A 22,393-nucleotide genomic window follows, 5' to 3' on the forward strand; every position below is an offset into this window, starting at 1 on the left:
CCACATTTCACCAAAAAGATTCAGGTTTTGGGATGAATCACAGAAAATTTGCATTCAGTTTTCCGTATCACCTTCCTACGAGTGTCCTGTGTGACCTTGAACAAGTGAATCAGACATAAACTGTCAAAAAAATGTCAGATGCCTTCTTTCCATTTGTTTCAGAGAGAGCCAAGCACCTAAACACTTTGAAGGATCTGGATTAGAGCTCTGTGCCTCAGTTTCCCCGTGTGCTTTCTTGATCTGGATTAGAGCTCTGTGCCTCAGTTTCCCCGTGTGCTTTCTTGATCTGGATTAGAGCTGTGTGCCTCAGTTTCCCCGTGTGCTTTCTTGATCTGGATTAAAGCTCTGTGCCTCAGTTTCCCCGTGTGCTTTCCTACCTTCCAAGACAGATTGGACGCCAGTACATCAGCAGTTTTTCTCCTCAGCTTCCTTATTCACTTAGTCATCAGTATTTGCATTTTCAACTCAGATTTGGGCAATCGCACGATGATGATTCTGCCTGTGTCAGCATTTCACCACAGCAAAAAAGCCCTGGCTGGAGCTTCACCCTGAATTTATACTCCAGATGTCGCTCAGGGTGCTGATTCATTTGGAAAGGCCCTTCTAAAACGGGGGTCACTTCCAACAGCTCCCCAGCTCCTCCAAGGCTGGGGCAGCTCCAGCACAGGCGCTTGGAAGGCTCAGGGAACCACCGGAGGAGAGCGCAGGCTGCCGCTCGAGAGCAAAAATGAGAAGGCAGAGGTGGCAGAATTTATTTTATGACAAATCCTAAAAGGAAATTATGCAAAGTGATAAAATAAAGAAGAATTATAAATGAGGACGAGAAATGGGTGAAATATAGCATAAATTATGGGAAGATAGGAGGGTACAGGAGGAGAATTGAAGGCAGAAGTGCTGAGTTAAAGCATAATTATTAGAAACTGGCTGGTAGATTGAAGAGAGTATCTGGATAGGGGGGATTGGTACCTAAGGAAGCTCCACGATTTTGTGCACGGTTGCATTAGTGAAGCATCTCCCTGTTCAATACACCCTAGGGGATGGTGTGGGGTGACAGCCACCATTTGCTATTGGGGTGCAAGCCCATAAATCTGTGCACAAGGTTGTTCCCACTTGGACCTACAAGTTAAAATAAGCCCAAAGCCAGGAATAAAAGGATTGGGTGGTCATGGCCCAGACGGCATCGCATCCTCCCCTCCTCACAGCCCTGCCTCGGTCCCTTCTCCCAGCCCCACAGCACCCACTGGGGAGGGGGCTGGATGGGAGACACCCCCTGCAAAGCTCCCACTGCAGGTTACCCACCGAGAGCAGGAGGAGGACAGGGCGATTTGGGCTACTGGGGGTTTTCTGGGGAATCCTTTGGAGAGCTGGTGAGCCCCAGGTGCGGGGAGGGGGCGAGGGAAGCCCCTGCTCCGGCCAGGGACCCTCTCTGGGTGCAGCGATGGCAGGAGGAGCTGGTCCCAGGCCCACAGCCCCAGCTGTCAGTCTGAGCGATGAATTACATGCTATAAGAAGGTGTTGACAGGAGCAGCTGGACATCAGAGAGTGATGAAAAGGGAGCAAAATTCATTCCGAGTTCAGACAGACTGGCTCGTTAGGGACACAGGCGGCAGAGGCCACAGAAACACTGCTCCATCTCCTGGACATCTGCTGAACCGGCTCCCGAAAAAGCAGAGAGCCCCCAAAGCCCCTTCCCCATCCCGGGGTGCTCCAGGGGAGAGACTGGGTGTCCCCCCATCCCTGCACAGCCTGGGGCTAAACCTGCTTCACCCGGGGGGGTCTGAGGTGTCCCCAGCTCTAGCAATTCGGATATCTTCGAAGGAAACCAAATCTTCTTGTCCCTCTTGTTTAAGGTTGGAATTTGTATGAATTGTATGATGAGGAACAGAGGGAAGGGGCATGGACGGGACCATTTGGCATCAAAATAATTATCTCCATTTTAATGCAAACTAAATGACATGCTGAAGGGGAATTGTTTTGTACATATGTACAGCAAGTGAACATTAAACCATACGGCTAATAATTAACCGGCTTGACATTCCCCTTGCTGTATTAAATACAAGGGTGTCCCCTTACATTTAATGTACGGGGAAGTTTGAGGACACGGAGGTCCCGTATGAGATTATTCCTAAAGCTGTGAAAATAACAAAGAGATTTTTTTCTAAGCCAAGCTACTTCTTGGCATTCAGAGAAGTTGGCAGAGAGAAAAAAGTGTCAGTCCTTCCCCCACCCCTTTCCTCCATCTCTCCCTCCGACTCTCCTCCCTTTCCCGACTTCCACTTCTTTCTGCTGCTGGAGAAAAAGAATAGCAAATTCAGAGAAAATTTCATTGAGGTTATTCAAAGAGTTTTTCATGGATTATTTACACAAGTGCTGTTCAAACAGCCTTTGTCTGAACATCCCTTGAAATCTGCACCCAATCCTTTCAGATTCAAAGCAATAGCTCAGGGGAGACAAAGGGGAGCGTCTGACACGGGTTTCCTCTGCAAGTGAATGAGAGGTCTGGCTAAACACAGAAGGGCTTTGGGATCACAAGCTTCCTTTCAGCCTGGAAAATAAACACTAATCTGAAGGCGGGCAGCTGTACCTCCGCCTGGGCTGCCCCATCCGCCGCCGTGCGAGGAGCGGGACATGCACCGCGCTGCTCACCGGAGGGGCGGCACAGCACCCCTGTCCCCACCGCGATGGCAGCACCCCGTGCCGTGCCCCGCTGTGCCGTGTGTGCCAGCCACGGGGATCCTGCCTCCATGATGGGGACAGGGACACCCAGCATCCTGAGCCACCGCACGCCCCAAGCTCCAGGCAAGGGACACATCGAAGCCCCCGTTGGCCTCCTGGCTGTGATGGTGGCAAAGCTACCCCCGATTGAGAGTGGGGTGCGCTCCCGCAAAGGCCGTGAGTGTAAGGAAACAGATTCTCTCGGCAGAGAAAAGAAAGAGGGATGGTGCAGGGAAATGGAGGGTAAACCGAGGCAGGCAAAGCAGCAACAGAAATATTACAGGATGGACCCATGCTCAATGTCAATTCACAGTCCGCCCTCTATCCCAAAGCTCACGCACAGACAACATTCCCTTCCCCTCCAGCAGAGGAGCAGAACTTACCTCCCTCTGACCTGGGGAAGCAGACACCACAGGCAGACAAAAAGGTTGAAATGCACATGACAGGATGAGTTACAATCAAGGGAGTAAAGTGAAATATGTAAGAAAGTCCAAATTCTGCCTTAAATTATACCCCGGCGATGACTTGCCAGGAGATGGGGAAGGCAGCATGGTGGCTGCCGTTGAGCAGGGAAGTCCCTGTTCCTGCCACACTTGCCCGTCCTCACTGTGCTTGAAGGAAACACACCAGTAAGCATGTCCTCTTCAAGTTTTCACAACTTTCGGTTGCAACTTCTTTTATACTAAAATGCAAAAAACAACCTACACAGATAGTCGGATCAGCCCCTCTATGTGATCTGTACAGCTCTCCTTTGCCTACATCAAATTCTTTAACTAATTTCCTGCATGACTGCCTCACAACTTATATTTGCCTGTTTCTGGTTTTCCATCCCAATACCAAACACTATTTTTTTCCAGCCAAAAGAACCCATTTTTCTGCTTTGTTCAATATGTTGTGAAAGACTTGCCCCAAGTAACCAAGTTTCCCATCTACTGGCATTGACCCCCCACTACCTGTAGAAATAAATGCTTCTTCCTTCTCCATCTATTTCTTCTCCCATTGAGATCTTCTCCTTCCTCCCCTCTGGCTTTCCCACTGCCATTGTAAGAACAATATTTTCATCCTCTGTCCTATTCTCTTCCTTTCTCACTTCCATCTTTTCACTCTATTCTGGATGTCTCCACAGAAGTATATGAATGGGAATACATCACTCAGATACCAACTCCGGATATAATAGCCCCATTTCCAAGTGCCCCAGCAGCCTCAGGCTCCACCTCTGCTCCGTCACTGGAGGCAACAGAAGCTGATGCAAGAAACCCTGGTTTGGGTGTAACTTACCACCACATGAAGCCTCTTCCTAACATCAATGGTTGAGGGTTAGCAGAGTCCTGGTGCAGGCACCCAGAGATGCGCTCCAGACTCTTTCAAAGAGTGTTATTTATAATAATAATAATAATAATAATAATAATAATAATAATAATAACAACAACAACAACAACTACTACTACTACTACTACTACTACTACTCTGAGTATAGTTATCCATAAAAATGCTGAACATCCTTTTGAACTCTGTTGAGCTTTCAGCCTTCATGGCACCGTGGGGCAGTAGTTTCCAGCCTACCTGGGTGCTCATGAAGACATGAGCATGTTTTAATTTTCAGCAGCTCTGAATTGATGAGATTTTCCAGTTTCTTTCATCACTAAGAGACGGAGGAAGGAGAGCCCCCTGCAAGGCTGTTTTATCCCTCTTTCAGTCCCACACAATCCTTGAGTCTCATCGAATTATCACTCTTAACTTTCCTGGAGTGATGCTGCTTGTGAGTCACCTTTAGTGCCGAAGAAGTAGCCTCTCCTAGCAAGAAGATTAAAATCCCATTACTTGTTATTCATGTGTTATTTAATGATATTTTTTCCATTATGTATTTATTTATTTTTAAGTTGCTTGCTTTGAATCTCGAGTTGGTGTTTTTAATATTAAGTGTAGTTTCTAGTTTGTTTTTCTAATTGGAACGAAATAAAAATAGAATGGAATTTTTCAGTGGGTATCTTTATATTTATTAAAGGAATGACAAAAGTGAGCTTCAACAACCGATGACCAAACCGCTATGCCAGTAGTGCAGATATAATGGTTAAGGGCAAAAAGGCAGCCCTTTGACTGCCAGGAGCAGAGCAAATTACATTAAACACAGCCCTGCAGTGCAACCAAAAGCCCCCAAAATCAAAAGTGTCCCTTGCAGAAGCCCATTACCTCTCTTAAAATGATTTGGCATCCAAGTGGTGATCATATAGACACTGTCTCAAGGACAGGCTCCTCTTCTTACACAGGTATCGCTCCATCCATGGCGAAAGTGGGATTAAAAGAGACTTGCACGTTCCACACGTTTTTCTGAGGATGTTGCTCTCTGCTTTGGTGCAGGACACATCTTCTCAGTGACCGGACAGCTCTGAAGATGCAATGTCACAATCTCATCCAACAGAGATCTCAAACCAGCAAGGAGATCCCTCTAAGACAATGATTTCAGGGTCTGAAAGGAAACCTGAGAAAAATGGCTGTTATTGGTGAGATGAAGAGCCAAATGGAAGAAAGGCAAAGAAAGATGGACTGGGAGGAGAAATAAGAAGGAGGAGGCTTCAGGAGGAAAAGAAATAGTCATAATAGATGGCCATGAAGGTAGATCCAGGCAGAGGAGTGGGAAGGAGTCAAATGGGAAATCGCTGCAGAAAAGAGAAGATATGGTCAGGAGGAAAAGGAAAAGAGAGATGAGGAGGGAACAGCAGGAGGGATGGACGAGGGTGGGAAGCGGCTGGGAGAGATGGAGGAAGCAGGGAGAGGATAGAAGAGATGAACAAAACTTTCCGCTAACTGCAGTGCAGGACTCCTGCATCTCTTGGATGCACTTAACAGGAGCCTGGAAGAATCTTCATTTATCAGGAATTCAATTAAGTGAAATAGTCGTTATTAATTTTATAGGAATTATTTGTACAGGAGAGCCTGGAGCGAGGAAAGGCCTCCTGGAGCCATTTCTCCTGTCAACGCCCCGGGTCAGGTAGGCACTGGCAGCACAGTCTCACCAGTTGAGATATTAATGAGATGCCTCTAGGTGCAAATGATAGTTTAATAGGTGTTACTTAACGGGAGCGCCCCTCGCCTGCGCACGCGGCTCCTGACGAGGCTGCCTCCTTGTTAGAATAAGTAATTAGAATGTAGGAACACTCACTTTGACACTTTAATAAAGTGTCAGCCATCATCAATTTAGTATTTAATAAAAATAAAATTAAACATTTACTACATTTTTATAACATCATATTTAAAATACATATTCCTCAAATTTGGGGCATATAAAATGAGGTCCTGCTAGGATGCTGGTCTCAAAAAATAAGGCACACAATTTCTTGGGTTTTGTTTGCCATGGGGAGAAGGGACTTTGTTATAGACACCAAAACCCAGCAGCACATGGAGGGAAGTGTTCTCTTATGGAAGAAAAGGTTCCTTCCTCCATCTTCTGAGCCTCCCTGTGCTGTCTGGAGACTAAGGATGAATTGGACAGGTCTACCCCCAAGTGCCACTGCCAACGAGTTGGGAAAAGCACAACTTTATTCCTACTTCATTGGTAAAAGAGCCTTGCAAACCAGATGTTGGAAAGAAAACAGAAGAAAATGCTGAAAATTAAAGCGTGCTTTAAGCCCGCAGTGAATGTAAAAGCTGAAATAGCTGGAGTGAGTTTATTCCCCTCCAGTTTCACCATCCCGTGTTTGCCATCCCTGCAGGCACCCACCTGGCTGAGGGAGCCCCACACTGATCTGCCCTGCTGGGACCCCAGGATGCAGATGACATCCCGGTCACAAAGCAGAACAGGCTGACCCACAAGATGCTCGGTAGTCCAGCAAAACAGCCGCTCCCCTCACCTCTGTTAAAACAAAGCAGAGACACGCGAGCCCGGATGCCGTGACAGAGCAGAGCCCTTTTGGGGTGCAGACAGCGCACCCCCATGCACACGCACCCCGTCTGCACCCACAGAGCTGAGATGCACAGGAGGGATCTGCCGACCCAGGATGACTGTTTTGGAAAACAAAAGGCAAGAGGAAGGAGCAAAAGGAGGTGCAGAAAGTCCCTCCGGTCGAGGTGCCTTGGCAACAAGGGGAGGGAAGGTGTTCCCCAGATAGCCCCCTGCTAACGAGGGATCCTGTCTTGGAGACTAATGAATCACCAATGAAACCCTGGCAACAATTATTTAAATTGAAGCTGCTTGAGGATCCCTCTTGCTCTGGGAGCAGGGAGCACTGTCCGCTGCCTTGGTGGGGGTCCCAGCTGGGCTACCTGAACGCTGTTTGCAGCCAGGTGTTGCTCTTTGGGGGCTATGAGTGTTGTTGCACCCACCTTAAAGTCCTGGGAGACTTATCCAACATCACCAGCCACCTTGGACCAAGGCCAAGCTCAGCTCCTTTGTTTTTTCTAGGCTAAGCAAGCTCTTCCCCCTGGGCACAAGGCAGATTTTACCCCTGGCACCAGGCAGGGCTTTGCTTGGGAAGGTGGCTGGGTGGCTCATGCCCCTGCAGTAGTTCGGATGCATTCCCATCTCCTGGACCCACAGCTGTCACATTTGGGTCCTCATCCAGTTTAGGGCCACATCCACCCAGAAAGAGCAGATTATATCCCCCCAAAAGCAAGGTAAAGCGACATACCTTCAAGTCATATATAGACAGTTCTCCTAGGATTAAAAATACGGATTTTTACTTCCCTGGAAACTATTTTCTGGTTGGTCTATCCACAAACCATTGGTGGTGTGCAGGCGCACACACTCTGACACGTGCTCTGAGCAGCTTTAAAGCATCCTCTGAACACTTTTGTGGGGCTGAGCCCTGGGATGGCTCTGGCGCTTGCAGGTCTGGATCGCGATGCTCGCCAAAGCACCAACTTTAGGTTGGAGGGTCGGCAGCCGGGGTGGCTGGAGCCGGGTGTGCAGGGGGGTGAGTGGGGCTGGGGGAGCACCGGGAGGACTGCAGCTGCTGGTAAGGCCAGGGACGGGGACAGGCATGGGGACAGGCATGGGGACAGGCTTGCACGGACACCCGGCACAGTGATCTGGAAAAGAGTGCCACGCTGCATTTGCATGGGGCCTTACAGCACACACAGCTCCACAGGGACACGCGGCTCCGTGGGGACACGCAGCTCCACAGGGACACGCGGCTCCATGAGGACACGCAGCTCCACAGGGACACGCGGCTCCGTGGGGACACGCAGCTCAGAGGAACTGTATGTAAAACCAGCATATTTCTGCTCAAAGATATAAGCAATAAAATTAGTAAAATAAAATAAAATAAAGAAGGGTGGTTGTGGATCAGCAACAAATCCTCCTGTCATCTCATTGTCACCAATACAAGTGGTTCAAACTGACATCTGCTTGTACCCTGCCTGAGGATCCCCAGGTCACATTTATTTTCAAGCTGCCCAGCAAGTGTTTCCCGTGCAGTCACTCATATGAGCTGTTTCCTTATTGTCCCACTGCACAGGGGCTACCTGTGGCTTCCTTGGGTCCTAATGACAATAGGTTGCCCCTACTCAAATTAAAACAAAACCATATTGTTGTTAAGGACTCAGCAAGCCCTGTTCCACCAGCAACGTCTGTCGCTTGGCAGCAGATGCGGCCACTCTGCTGCCTCAAACACCTCAGTGCAGTTCACTGAAAAGTCGGTCTGATAGACAGGACACAACCAGGGAATAGCTTAGAGCTTAATTCGATGTTCTACTCCACCAAAGGCTTCCTGTGAAGCCTCTGAGCAGGCAGCAACACCCAGAGCCTCTAAGAAAACTAGATCTGTAAACAAGCCCTTGCTGGAATCCTTCATTTCCCACTAGCAAAGTGAGATCCTTAGCACTCCTGGTTTGCAGGACATAGCCGAAATGTAACTCCCTGTGCCGTCTACAAGGTGTCACTGCCGTGCAGAAGCGAAATAAGGTCTGTTGAAGCCGGGTGGGCTGGCAGAGGAGGGCAGGAGGGTGGTGGGTTTGACCGGCCGTGGGCAGGTGATGGGGAGCGCTCAGCCCCTGGTCCCACACAGGGAGAGGATTCACATGGGAGAGCAGCTCTGCGCCCAAACAGCTCAGCAGCTGCACACGCGTGACTCGCAAACTAACACCACGTCGCTTGTCACCGAGAAAAGCACCCAGTTGGTGAATGGGTAACGCTGGCAGCCTCGGCATCAATGTTTTCACAGGCAAATTCATACGCTGACCTCCTTGGTGCAACACAAAGCAAATGCCTGGAGTCTGGTTTACATCTGCCGTGGGATCCTGTTACATTCAGAACAACCCCTGTCAACACTGAATCTGTAACAATCAATAAAGACAGAGGGGTTTGTTTGTTCGTGCCTTTTAAAAAACTGGGTTTGTGTTTGTAATTGTGTTATTTTGCCACTCCGAGTTCTGTAAGTTTTGTGATCGCCTCCCCCCTTCCCTTCTTGTTTTCTTTTAGGACAAGCTGTCATCTTTTCGCATCTTTTCACCAGGCCATTGCAAATGTAAAACTGTAAATTGCAGGATTGTGCAAATAACACTAATAGCATTTGCATAAAAATTGGTTGCAAAGAGCAATTAGCACTTCATTAATAATCAATGAAGGGCCAATTTACACATTGCCCAAAAGCAAATTGTAAATTCAATTTTGTCTATAATTGAGCATTTGGTGCTGGGCAACTCTACAATGATGCCAGAAGAGACAGGCACAGCAGTTTCGGACTCAAATCTCCAGTGACTTCAGGTTTCGAGTGATTCTCAATGTGGCCTTTGCGGAGGCCAAGCCAGCACCTCCTCCACAATGGAAGGAAGCTCCAGGAGGTATCACAGTATCACAGTATGTTTGGGATTGGAAGGGACCTCAAAAGATCATCTAGTCCTACATCCATGTCAGAGAAAACCCTCCAATGTCTGCCTGCTACCAGCCTGGCTCAGATACAACCCCCTTGCCAAGAACACACATGCTACTTATATAGCAGAGGCCTCTGCTCTGTCCAAACATACCGTGTAGTGATGCTGTGAAAAGAGGAGATGCAAAAGGACATCAGGGAAGACATATCACCACCTCGATACTCAGACCTGAACATCCTCCCATTGCAGTATCTGCTAATGCTCTACAAGTGACACCAGAGCTCTTTACCTCTAGGTAAAGCCTTGTGGGTTGAGTATTCCTACCAAGCCAATGCATCCAATCTCCCCATTGCCACCTCCATCTGCACACGACCCTTCTGGGTTATCCCAAACTTGTATACAGTCATGAGGATCAGAAATAAAAAATACAGCCCTGCTTTACCCCTTCGACTTCAGTGTTACTGGGTCCTGGGTCCTGATTTGGGCATTGGGTGTTGCATCCCTCAGGCTTCCCCTCTAGATGAATGGTGGCATCCAGTAAACCAGGGCAGCTTAACTGCAGCAACAACTTTCCAAGCCCCAAATTCTTCGCTATCTCATCCTCCGCTTAAAAGGCACAGTCAGCTCCGTTTCATGAGCAGAGCCTGACTCTAAACCACTTGACATCTGAGGTTTTCTTATCACATTTTGCGTGGATCTCATGAATCTGGGGAAAAGCTAGACGATCACTTAGCAGGGCTTGGTCGCTTTATCTATTTTCCATAATAATTTGAATATTATTACAATGGCACCTTTCATCTGGGGATATACATGCACTTTACATATGTTACATTAATTTCACCGATGAGCTGGGGAAGCACTCTTTATCCCTATTGTGCAGATGAGGAAATGGAAGCACAGAGATGATATACCGCTTGCCCAGTATCACACGGGAAGTCTCTGACAGAGCCAGGAATAGAAATCACATCTCCCATGTCTTATGCAGAAGAATATCTTCATGTCCCTGCCCAGTAACTGAGCCCTTAATCCAGACTAAGACGCCCACACAGGACCCACTTTGCAAAGAGCAGCACGGACACGCAGCAATGGCAAAGAGACTTGAGTGACCCAAAATTTTCCCCACCAGGAAGGCTGAAGTTCCCTTTGCAAGCAATGACTTTGGGAGCCCAAGGGGAGGGAGGCCGGCTCCGCGAGCGGTTTCCATCTGAAGTGGATGTTATTAGTTGGTGTAACCAGATGCTCGACATGGGATGCCCAGGACTTCTCAGTTTTCACCCAGCAACCTCCCTGCTCCCTTTTTCCTGCCTGTTCAATCCACCTTTACCAAGAGATTGAATTTACGATGGACTCGAACACATTTAAATCCATTTATTGCAAAATTACTTTTCAATAATTACATCACTGTGCTGACTGTGTTGCATAATGAAATTAGCATGAGAGATATTAGAAAGAATATAAAATTATAAGAAATATTGAAATACCTCTTTCCCCGTCTGCCTTAGCGCAGCCCATAGCTTAACTGGAAAACGAGCACTACTCCTAGATGGGATTTAAATGCATCAAGTGTAATTTTATAACGTCTTTTATATAAATTAATTATAATGGTTATTGCTGCTTTACATTATTAGATTGAAATTTGCCTCCACTTCAGTGCATTATAAGAAAGCTGCACCCATTTTGCTCAGCGATGCCCTGAAAGTTCTCGTGGCACAGAGCCATTCTCCCCACATCGACACCACCAACACGTCTCAAGTTAAAAGCTTTGGGGTCATGTTGGCATTGCAGTGCCCGCTCTGGGTCCCAAACCCACAGCCAGACCCTCAGGGGCAGGTGCTGGGACCCCCAAGGAGGTCTTTGCCTGGGACGGGACATTGCACCCTTTCCAAAGCTGGCCTTTCCGTTTCATCTCTGTAGCAACAATTAGGGATGGCTGGGCTGGTTTAAGCAATTCCACCCAAATTTTGTATCTGCAGGGAAGCAGAGGTGACAAAATGCATTGCAAACTCCATGCAGATGACACCGGTGAAGTGTTTAACTTGGAGCAAGTCCAGCCCAGCAGTTGACCACAGGCTGCTGTCGACAGAGCACGGCTGGGTGTTTGCAGGAGAATTGTAGAAGAGCTGGGGCCATCCTCATGCAAAGCTCTTCTTTAAATAAGAGTTTGGACACGGTGTAGTGCTAACAGGGAGATCCATTTTGCTTACCCTCGCTTTACATGCACAGTTGTTGTTTTTCTCTTCTAATAGGTGGTCTATTACGTGAAGAACCAGCACGGGAAAGCAGGCGGCAAGCTATCGGGTAGTTAACTAACCACTCGCTACGCTGGACAAACCACAGTCGTCCAAAGCAAAATGAAGACACAGTGATATGCTTTTACTGCCGCTTAATCCTCAATAGAAGTCTACTAATATTCAATTTGTGACATTATTTGCACATCGAATTAATCCAGAAACTAAAGGGCTAATGAGTTATGGAAAGTAGTACATGGTTTAATTGTAACAACAAGGGCCTGCTGGGCTCCATTCGGGCAGGAGAGCCTGGTTAACAATGAAGTTTTGCATGCACTGATACACAGCAGATGGGCAGGGGAGCAGCGAACTAAACTATGCAAACTACCCCAAAGACTGTTCTTTTAAATGCCCTAAGTTTTGCTATTTTTTCACCCATGCTCCTCATAACACACCACAACATTCATTAAGCACAGCACAGAAAAGCCAGCATGACCAAGAGAAAAAGAGAGGTAAGAATTACCTCCAGAATTCTTTTCATTGAAAATAATTGTGCAGTTTCCTTAGACAGCCAACAGATCTTCAAGAGGAGCTGGTGAAAACAAGCAAAGACTCTTGAAGAACTTAAAGAATGAAAAGGACAGTAGATATTTTCAGTGTGCGACAACGCCGGCCCTTGACATGAGATGCTATTTTGCTCAGCATGCTCAACCCTCAGCACAACGCTCATCACCCAGCCTTGGTCCTCTCCTATATGATTAAGAATTACAGCTTAAAAGTCTGGCTACTAAAAGGAAACAACCATAAAACTTCCCACCTTCGTCAAGTACCTTCTCAACCAGCTCTGCAGGCAAACGCGGCTCCAACATTTCACATCTTTCCGATGCCCTGGAACACCTGTATATCCCAAAGCTGTCGCAGCTTCCAAACAGAAGCACCGAGCACCACCACATTTCTGTCTATTCACACACCTGGTTTTGGGCCAAATAAACTGAAGGAAGAGGTTGCAATCAGTAATGAATCTGATGGAAAACAGGAGGAGGAAAAAGAGAGGACCACCCCACTTGTTCCCAGTGAGGTGACAGCTGGCAGCACTGCTTCCTGCCCTCTCTGTTACCATTGCAGAAGATGTCAAGCTCTCCTCAAAGCCCTTTCCTGGGCAGAAAAGCCAAGACGAGCCTCATCTTCTGCATGGTCCCATAGATCCTGCCCCTTCCTCAAACAAGAGCGAGATGGAGCTGCCAGCAAAGAGGTTGGAGCCCCTCATCTCAGATACAGCCAGGCCAGGGTCAGGAGCTCAGGAGTTTCCACCATTTAATAGAAAAAGTGAATAAATCTAACCAGCACTTAATTTATTGATGAAGTAAGAAAGACTGTTTAATGTGGAAAACATAAGCAAGATCAATAGCAGAGAGCACAAATAACTAAAGCTATTGACGCATTAGTATTTTAAGTCTAATTGCAGGCATATGCACTTTCTAAGGGTATCTCACCTTCTAATAGCACCCTCGAGATTATGGGGTTAATTGATGCAGCTGTTTACTCCTGGCTCACGTGGTCCAGACTGGGATTCCCTGGAGGATGCTATTAAACTGAAGTGTTTAATGAAGTGCTAAAGAGTAGAGTTTCTAATATTCTTCCCCTGAATGAAATTGAATAGAAATCTGAGCAAAGTTCTCTTCCTCAGGTAGAAACCACAGCTCAGTGTTGGAATAAATCGTCCCGCGCTCCTCACATGGAGAACCTTGTGGTGCAGAGGAGAAAGAGTTGTTTGGGGTTAGTTGGTAGATTGAGGATGTGGGGATACTCTTGAGTATCACAGAAATTAGAAGACACCTACAAAAATGCTCCATTTTAGCACCTCTGTTGGACAAGGAATCCCAGGAAGCCAATGTAATTCACATCTGTGGCTTGTCAGATTGACTGTGCATTCAGCATGATACTGTGCTTCTCTCTTTTGGAGTGGGCTGAAAGGAGGATTTGGGTCGGCCTGGGAAGGAGAACAGGTAACAATCCAATTGTGTCGTCAGCCTGGGTATTTCAGTTTGATGGCAGTGGGACAAACCAAGACATCCAGAAAAGAAACACTTAAAACCAGGCTTATCCATTTATAATTTGGCCCTGGTCTGGTTTGGTACCTTTGAAAACCAGGTAGGTGCCTAAGAACAACACACGTTTCCAAGACAGTCCTGGTAAGAACGCACAGCCTCCCCGTACCCATCCTACAGGCTACAACACAAACCTCAACTACCTTTATCTCTGTAATGGGAAGGTCTTGGCTCCCCTTCACCTCCATCCACCACCACGAGCTTCTTCCAAGAGAGGTCTGAGTGAAGCAAAGAAAGTAATGATGGAGATTTCACCTCTGCAACCCCTCACTACCACCTAGACCCTGCCTGGAGAGACCTCGGGGGCTGCTCTCCCAAGGTCCAGCCCTTCTGCCTAATATTTCCCCAGCCTCTCACTCTCAGCAAGGCTTGTCATTGCTGTGAGGAAGGAATTGCTTTCTCCGTTTGGCTCTTCCAGTCTGAGAGGGCACATGGACAATGAATCTGATGAGGACAAGGATGTCCCTGGTGTGAGGGACACGGTGCTAGGCAGCCTGGGTTTGGCGAGTGGGTCATGGCACTGATCTCACAATCTCCAAGGTCCACCTATGGAACCAAGTGCAATGCATAGACTCTTTAAAATCATTCTCTCCCTCCACAAGTGCCTTCCTATTGCAACTTGAGATTTTCTTCTCTTTTAAAATCAATTAATTTGAAGTCACTTTACAGAAGCTTGTCTGTGAGACAGCTATTCCCAGTGAAAATGCCCCTTCTGTTGCCTCCATCCAAGCTGCACCTCCTTTGAGAGGGGCAGAGGGATGGTGGGAAGGGAAGGTTATGTTTGAAGCCCAGATAATGTTACTACCTCTACAGAAAATGCTCCCAGAAACAAGCCATTCTGGTTGACACATCCAGGACGCGGTTGGGAGTGCGCTGAGTTAACTACATTGGTGGTTTCAATGTGTTGCCTACAGACTCCAGAGGGACCCATTGGGGTTGTGGGAGGTAACTGAGAAAAGCTGCTTGGTTGTCAGTCAGCATAAATTTTAAGCCTATGGAGGGGTCTGCACACGCACCTTGAAAACCTGGGTGTTCTGTGAATCCAAAAAGGCTAAAACCATGGGAAAAGTGGGTTTTGGGGCTGTTCCTCCTGTTTCTGTCCCACTCGTAACACAGAACTTGGAATGGTAAGAGGTTGTGTCTTCTGCAGTTGGATGGGGGTGATCTACAGGATAGAACCATCATCAACCTCAAAACATACCTGTGTGTGCTCCCTCCTCCCTCGCATCTGGGACCTCCATGGTTTTGGGAAGAGGCATCCGGAGCTGGAGGACAGGAGAGCTTCCCCCTGCGGCAGCGTGAGACACGGGCTGCCAGCACCCAGCTCTGCGCCACGCTGACCGGGCACTTCTGCGCAAACCTGGGCGGAAAGGAGAAATAATATGTGAACAGAGAAAACCCAAAGGGCTGGAGAGTTCAGCTGCGTGCTGAGGGACGTGCTTCTGCGCTCAGTGCTTTGCAGAGGTGGACATCGAAGGGCTAAAGAGAAAGGAAAGGGGCTGTGTCCACCGTGTTTCCCCATCTGTTCCTTGAGTGTTGCCTCATCTTTTAGTAGATATTTCTAACACCAGGAACCCCCCAGTTCTCACTTCTCACACAAGAACTCCTCTGTGCCTTTCTGCTTTTACTCTACCTGCGATATTTCTGTCCTTTGTGCAAGATTTCCACCACCCCTTCACCCTCACCTTATTTGTCTTTAGCCAGCTGTGCTCCCCAATCCCTTCCCTTGCACATCAACCCTCTAAATTTGGATCCTGGAGCCAGAAAAGCTCTTCTGGGTCATCTTAAGCATGTGCTGTATCCTTATTCACCTGTGTCATGGAGCAAAGTCAGTGTCAGCTCCTCTTCTCTCCCTGCTCTCTTGCAGCCCACCTAACTCCAACCCCTGCCAAGGGAGAGTCCCCAAGCCCCGCCACCACCCAGCCCCAGGGCACTACACCCAAAAATGGGCTGTGAGTCTGTGCCCTGGGCACGGGCGCCCACCCTCGCCTAGGGGAAGGCTTTATTTGCCTCCTTGCTGCCAGCCACGTTTTGCTGGGTTTGCTCACATTGGCTCCCACACAGACCATTTCCCAACCTCCAGCACCGTCCCACACTCTTGCTGTGACTTTCCACTTGGACCAGCGAAACACAACTGCCCCTCCAAACACGCACGACATTTCTCTTCTGCTGGCTAAACCACCATAAAAGCTTAAGCTAAGCTGTTTTATTTCCCAAATGCAGCCGGGCCAGGATAGAGCCAGACACCGAGGCTCTGCTGATATGTGCTAACTCATTAAATGAGGGTAATTTAATTGCCTGCAATTGTCCATCCATCCTCTGAACTCGGGTGATCCCCCATCCCCGGCAGGGCAGGACCCGCAGCGGCAGGAGGGGCATCGCGCGGCCCCCAGCCCCATCCGCCCATCAAAGCCCCCGCGCTGCTGTTACAAAATCATTGGTGGTGCAGGAAAAACCAGCCAAAAGGCCACAGCGGAAAACCAGGGAGAGAGGAAAATTAACTAAGAAATATTCAGCCTTGATGTCGATTTGCTAAAGAATATTTATTGTCCTCTCCTGTGTCTTGCTTGCTTTCCTAACAAATATCATATTTTTGAAGGGACTAGTCTCCCTTTCGCATTGCTGTCTCTCTCATGCCCTTTCTGTGTCTCGCTAGCTCCGTCCCTGCCTCTCTGATACCAACTCTGACAAACCGTGCGATTCTGATGGAAAATTCATTAGTCGTCCCTCTTTTTTCCTCTTCCCCATTTTCCCAGTCAGCTTCGCGCCTGATCTGTCAGCCTCTTCCATCCTGATTATCTGGAGACGCCAATTTCAAAGAGACATCTTAATAGTGATGTCAACGAATTAATTAGATGTGTTAATGAGCTAAAAGCAACCCAAATTAAATTAATGCAGTAATAAGCACAGACAGCAAAATTAGCTCCAATTTCTGTAAATGATTCTGAACTGTACACAACATCTCATCCTGCTAGAACATTACCATCCCCCAAAGCTAATCAAGAACTCCAGTGCAATTAACTGCTTAATTACAAAACACACACACAGCTCATAGATCCAGCAGCAGGAGGGGTGCGCCAGGCTGCCGAGCGAGTGGGGAAATTCTCTGCAACAAACACTGTGCATTGGACTCCAGGAGAGGCTGCGCCCCCCATCAAAAGCATCCCCCAGGCTCCTAAAACGGGGTGATCCTGAGCGAGAGGAGGGGGAAGGTGGGTGGGTGGGCTCCTCAGGACACCCCTTGTGCCAGCTCCCACCATGGGACAACTGGGGATGCTCATGGGGCCACGGCCAGCGCGGTCCCACCACCAGCAGAGACGTGCCCATTGCCCCATGTTGGTTATTGTGTTCATCAGACTGGGGGGCTGCGACTGCCCAGCTCTGCTCAGCTCCCCAGGGGATGAGCGGGAAGCCACGAACAGCTTTGCAGAGCTGCTCAGGTATCTGATTAGCTCTAATTGCAGCTGGGGAGACAGAGGAAAGGAGCAGGATAGCGCTGTGGATGGAGGGAAGGGGAAGATGGTGGTGGAAATGGGAAGAAGGAAAGGGCTGGAGGGGACGGGTGGGAATCGCTGGGATGGGGTGGGGGCACACATGAAGAAGTAAACAGATGGAAGGCCAATGGAGGAATGATGGATGCAAACAAGAACGAACTAAAAGGAAAAAAACAGGCAGACAAAGAACTGGAACCAGAAACAAAGGGAAGGAAGGCGAGACAAAGAGGGCTGGCTGCTGGCAGGCCCGGCGGAGCAGGGAGCGCATCCCGGGCACCAGCCCCGCAGAGCCAAGATGTGCTGGGGTTGGTGGGAAACGCAGCCACCACATCATGGGATGACAGTACTGATTTGCAGGTTGTGGAGTCATTAGTCCACCTAGTAAATGAGGGATATTTGCAATAAAGATGAGGGCAGAGATTCGCTGTGACAAATAGCATCTCCGCGTCTCTCTTTTTTTCCACCTTTTTATTGCAATTAGTTCGGTCTGTTAATAAGCAAAGGGTATTTTTAGTTAATTTCAGTTCCAGTTAATTGATTCAAAAGTGAAACCCAGCAACTAAGTTAATTGATCCATGTGTCTTATGGTGTAGCGGCGAGGTACTCTCCGGGCAGCTGCCATCGCCGCGGCTCAAAACAGCACGGGAGGATGGAGAGCAGGGCTGTGACGGAGCGGGGACAGCAGGGGAGGGGGTGAACCCCAGCACCAGCAGCTGTGCCACTTGCCCCGGGATGCAGAATAAGCTGCAGGGCGATGGCCTTTGCACGCCCGGCGTGGGAATCGTGCCAGCCCCGTGCGGGTTGGCGTTTGCGCAGTGCAGCAGAAATGCCCACACCAAAAAGCTCGGTCACCAGGACACTCCGGCTGACTCCAGCCAGCGGCATGTCCAGCCTGGCACAGCAGGAGATGGGGTTTAAGGAGAGCATCGTACCCTGGCCACTTTCCATCCCCCTCATGCTCCCCAATACCCCAAGCTGTCTTGGCAGGGATGCTGGAGGGTGCATCCCTGCCCGGGGATTTTAGCTGCTATTTATAAAGATGAGTTTGTCTAATCCCTTTTTCCTCCTGTAGCAACAGGTTTCCAAAGTTCCCTACCTGCTGTGTCCAGAAGTGCTTTCTTTTATCTATCTTAAACTTAGTCTCTCACTGTTTTCAATCAAGTGCCCCTCGTTCTTCTATTGCAGGATTTGGCGAATGACTGTTCTGTGTCCAGCTTATCCGCTGCCTTCAGGATTTCCTAAACCTCAGACGCTATGTCCTCAGCCTTTTCCACCCCTGCCTGGCAGGCAGCACCATTCCCTACCCACTTGATGTGTCTGCATCTTGTCACAAGGGACTGGTCCTTCTTTTTCACTGGAAAAATGGATCTTCTTACATGTTGATTTAAGTCACAGTCATACATACGTGGATCATACGTGACTTTGTAAGCTGGGTTCAAGCCCAGTGGCAATCAAGCTGATAACTTTGCAAGTTGTTTCCTCTAGCAAGGCCTGAGAATAACTCCCCAAATGCCTTTCTGAAACACCTCTTGGTATAGGTCTCTTGTGTTAATGTTCTTCTTGCCTATTCCTCCTGATAGCTCCTCATGTCAATTCACAACCACCTAATCATTTCCAGGGGAAAAACAAAACTCCTGGGGCAGATAAACCAGGTCTGTCGAACACTTGAAGAGCACAAGCCATAAACTGGATCTCACTGTAACAGGTACTATGCAAATGGAAGAACACATGGGCTGTGATCTGCAAAACGGGGTTTGAAACAAGATGCAAAAAGTGACAGTGATAAATGAAGGGGGACTTGGCTTTCTCTGCACTGGCTTGGGGACCAAAGAGCAAGGCTACAGAATCAGACCACCAGCAGCATCTCTCGCAGTACACAATGGCCATGCCATGTACGGGCGCTCCACAGCAACTCATTTCAAGTAGACAAAATTTTTCTGGCAGCTCCAGGGCTTCAGAAAGAGATCAAACTGCCAAGCAATCCATCTTGAAGGCTACAACAGAGGTTTTCTGAACATTAATTGCTTACGGTATAGAGAAATGTGGTTGTAAGGTACAAGCAGACAGCAAGAATGTGCTCTCAAAGCAGCCCTGCACCAGCCACCTCCAGCTGTCACCACTCCTGCTTGGTGGCCCAAAGTGACTATAAACTGAGCAACTCCACGCAACAGGGACACATCTCTGCTCCTCTCATGGCTCTGCCTTCACACTATTTTCCAATCACCCTTCCAAAGTGATGGTGCAACATGTCACCCTCACCAGGCTTTGGCGCGACTGTACCCTCACCTCCCTGAGAAGAGGCACAAAAGTTGTTGTTTTTCCTGTTGATGAGAAGAGCTGAAGTTGGGATAAAAATGGCACATCACTGAACATAAGATTTTGCACCTGGCCACTTCTTTACTGCTCTCACTTTGAGTTCAATAACAGGAGTTACATTTTAAGACAAATAATGCACTTTCAGAGGGATGTTAAGGATGCTATTTCATTCTTTAAAGGCTACATACCACAGCAATGAGAACTAGTGATAGACAAATTGCTTGGTCTCTGCAGCTGCAGTATAACTAAGGATGTACCCAATGAAAGACCTGATAAAAATAAGATTTTTAAGAAAGTGCATGCTTAATCTATCTTTTGGAATAGAGCCTAATAACAAGCCCTCTGTGCCAGGAATATGCAGCTCATTATGATGTAGTTTCCTCTTTTCCTGTCTTTTAAAATGGGGTATTATGATGCACTATCCACACAGAAAAACCAATAGATGCAAAGTTGGGCAAGGAGCTGAGCTATTTCAATGCGTTTGGCTCTGAGAGCGCTCAGCATCCGCAGGACCAAGGTGCAGCTCGGCCAGCGCTCCAATGAGGGTAAATCCTTCCCTGGTCAGAAGTGATGGGCACGGTTTCCTTTTAGTGCTTGTTGGGAAAAGTTGGAGGGACAGAGTGCTTTTCAATAATGCTGCAAATTACCCACACTTTAAAACACTAGTCCTTGATTTTTCTGCCTATTTTTGAATAATTTACAGGGGATTTGGCAGGCTGCTGTGATATATAGCGTAATATGCAGGTGGAGCACTTTAGAAACAGAAGTTCATACTTTTCAGGAGAATAAGGAAATAATTGTGTCACAACAAGCCTTAACCACTGAGGTTTACCTGTTTCTCAACACACATGAGTTTGCAAACATGATTCCCATTAAAGCAAATGAGAAACACGCGTATGAGCCTGTGCGCCTTGAGAAGAAAATACTCTTCACAAGTGCCTTTCTTGGTGATGTATGATCAATCCACCATCTGCTTTTATTTATTCATGATTTCTCAGACTACTACAACAATATTGACATTACATACAGCTTTGGCTTATTAATTTTTGTTCATTCATATGTATTTTAAGTAAATTCTATTGACTTCCCCTTGGCTTGCTCTTTTAGCTGTTTGCATGTTTTCCCGGCCTGTCACTTTGTGCCTTCCCTTACATCCATTTCCCATGTGTTCTTTCAAGCTCCTTGCTTCTGTTCCAGGTACAGAGTAATTCTCTGTTCCAGGTGCTGTGGATAAGCTGATTTAAGATCTTGTTGATCAATTTTTCCCATCTTGAGCTGCAGGTTTGGGGCCATCCTGCTTGTCCCAGGATCACTGATGCTCCACAAAGCTGCTCCCAGAGCCTGTAGCTATTCCAAGGTGGTGGAGACCAGACATGCACACCCCAAGGAGACCATCAATCTCCCCCACACCGAGCGTATGCAGATGTGTCACTCGTTCTCAGCAGCTATTGTGAAACTCAGAACAATTCCCAGCAATATTTGTCTCCTTTCCTATCTTGTTGCCTCCCCAGATCCCAGGCCTGGCTGGGACCGCACATCTTCTAACAAACCACCTCTAACATAGACCTGTGACTTCACAACTCGTCCAGCTCATCTCCACATCCCCTCCTTTCACCTCTTCACTGCCCCGTCCCAGTTTCAAGCCACACAGACCACATCAAAACCACAGACGGCTCCCAGCTGATAACCAAGTCTCCATTCACACCCGAGCCATTAATTTCAAGGAAGATTTTGCCTACAAACACACTTTTAGGTTTTGGATCTTGCTCCAAATGCACCATTGCTGTGTAAAAGGACAAGTCTTGTCCTACAGCACAGAAGTGATTCACAATCCTATACCCCCAAAAACCTCCATGCCCATTTTAGGGGGTATTACCAAGGAGTGTGTCGCTGTTTTCTGCACGATGTTTTCCTGCCTCTCCAGTCATCTTCCTTTTCCCCTTTTTCCGCAGCTTTATCTTGCCTATGTTCCCGTTCCTCTTTGTGCTCCGCTCTCTGATCACCGCTTCCCTCTCTTGTCATATTCTGCACTTGTGGAGTAACAACCTGTCACATTCATAACCTCTTTGCACCAAAAATGTTCTTTGATCTGTGTAAACTACATTTGATGCTGAAATCCTTGATATTAATATCTTTTGTTTGTGTGTCAATGTTCTCTAGAATCTAATTAAGCAATGTTTTGAGAGCATTATATATGTTTGAACAATTTGGCAGAGCAGACAATATGAGCTATTGACCTGCAAGAATAAATTGTGCTTGCAGATTCTAGGAATTCACACGTGCATGCTTCTTTATGCTATTTCTTCTGAAATATGTGCATTCAGAAAGAGGCCTTGCTTCGTAATAATCTCTGCAAGGCTTAATCAAGTATCTGCTCAGAGTCCTTACTGTAATTGCAGTGGCAGTTACAGCAGAGCAAATCAGAAGCAGGTTTAAGCTAACCAACAAAAACAATAATAAAATAAAACAAACAGCAAGCTCTACCCAAACGCTAATAACAGAGATTATGCAATCAATAGCCTCTTGTTATGAATGAATAGGCTAAATTGCCTTTGAATGATGTAAAGATTGACGAGCCATAGGTCAGCCTAATATAGCTACTTACCCTAATTTGACATCAGCACTTTGAAAGACGGCAGCGGGGTCAAGCCGGCGTGCGCAGGGGCGGCCGGGGCAGCGGCGGTGCTGAGCACATCCTCGAAGGGTGCATGGGGAACCTGCAGGA

The sequence above is a fragment of the Nesoenas mayeri genome (assembly GCF_963082525.1).
Source record: "Nesoenas mayeri genome assembly, chromosome: 15".
Taxonomy (NCBI): domain Eukaryota; kingdom Metazoa; phylum Chordata; class Aves; order Columbiformes; family Columbidae; genus Nesoenas; species Nesoenas mayeri.